At 37.3% G+C, this 1,681-nt stretch overlaps 1 pseudogene; it reads right to left on the bottom strand.

Annotated features, from left to right (window-relative positions):
- Nucleotides 1-1,188: 1,188 nt before the first annotated feature.
- Nucleotides 1,189-1,325, bottom strand: LOC145278509 (U2 spliceosomal RNA; annotated as a pseudogene).
- Nucleotides 1,326-1,681: the final 356 nt, after the last annotated feature.

Raw genomic sequence — 1,681 nt, 5'->3', positions numbered from 1 at the left:
ACTCTGACGAATTCATTGTACTTCTATCCTCTTAATGGAAATACCTCGATCAAGCTAACCGGCAGCAAAGTCTCACCCCTTCATTGTAGAGGTTCTTATTAGCTGGAAATTTTTCTACTCTAATATCTGTGTTCAGAATTCCTTCTCTGTTTCCCCGACTGTACTAACATGCGAAAATTTAAATGTAATGTTAACAGTTTTATTTTCATATGAGTTACGAAATTTTTTTTTTTTACCATAACTGGACTTTAAACGCTACACAAATTTATTTCAAAATTTAAAGTAAGTCCCCTTTCTGTACTCTTATGGCTTGCTATGAATGGTTATGTGGCATTTTATCACAGATTAGAGTTCGCATCCCTCTAATAATTTCTAAATGGACCCTTGCATTACCTAGCATCAGGGCCATTCCCAAAACCATTTATATAACTTTCAAATGCTTCTGAAAGCTATTCTCCTGCATCCAATAGCTCTCAGCTTCCACATCTTACTTTCTATTTCAGTTGTTCATACATATCAATTGCCTATTTCTTTTTCTCTTTAACCCTGCCGTCCACTTGCATGACAATATCAATGATTAATATTTCCTACTTTCGTTTCTCTATAATGATAATATCAGCCTTTCTGTGTTCTACCAGTTGATCGAACTGAACAATAATACCCGGAAGCATTTTAAAAGTTCTCACCCTCAACCACGCTCTCCAGACTCTGTCCACGCGATTTCACCACTCGAATTTACTCCGTTTATTCCACACAATCGACCATATCTTCGGATATTATTATCTCTTTCCACTCTGTTAACTTTGAATATGCACTAAGCAAACTGCGAGGAGTTTCCGAATGAGTAACACATGGTAATGTTTTTGCCTATATCATCGGACGATCAAAATGGACTCAACCAAATAACAAGGCCGATAGCCATTAGTCGTATGCTCTCGTGTAATGAATGAATGCGTGAGTGTAGGATTGACATGAAATTCTTAAAGATAAACAAAAATGGCCGAAAAATGGGCTGAAATGACTTAAATAAATAAAAAGTAAATGACTTAGAATGTCTTTAATGAACTTAAGAATGAATTGAATGACCTTAAGAATGAGTTGAAGGTTTAAATAAAACTGGAATCCTTCAAAAACAACTTGAATGATCTGGAGAATGACTTGAATGGCTTTGAGACTGACTGGTTGTAAAGTGGGTGATCATTTGACCTTAAATTAATACAGAAAAGTGATCCCCCACTTTATATCACAAAGTTACAAACATAAGTACAGCATGTAGTAAGAATAGATACTACACTTTGATCTTGGCCAAAAGGCCAAGAAAAGCTGTATTTATTTGCTCCCCCACCAAGCAAATTAGGCACAAGGCCGATTTTTAATGTGAGGAGTAAAGGGGAAATGGGCACCAACTCCCCGGGAGTAGAGGAGCTGGATAGTGACAATTGGTATGAAGGGTTGCCCCTACATTGACCAAGGTCTTATATGTGGGATTGCCCCCACATATGGTCTTTGCTTGCAGTATCTGCCGGAACAGATACTACACTTTGAGATATTAAATCTTTTATTCAGGCAAAAAAAGAACATGAACAAAAAACTTAGGCACAAGGCCAACTCAAAAGGGTGGCAGATGGGGGGTTGTTGGTCATCCTTGTCACTCTAGAACTAAACAAAAGTTTCTCTTAGC

The sequence above is a fragment of the Euprymna scolopes genome, chromosome 6 (genome assembly GCF_053919585.1).
Source record: "Euprymna scolopes isolate OS-2025 chromosome 6, ASM5391958v1, whole genome shotgun sequence".
NCBI lineage: Eukaryota > Metazoa > Mollusca > Cephalopoda > Sepiida > Sepiolidae > Euprymna > Euprymna scolopes.
The sequence above is the reverse complement of the archived record's forward strand: the minus strand, read 5'-3'. Positions and strand labels throughout refer to the sequence as shown.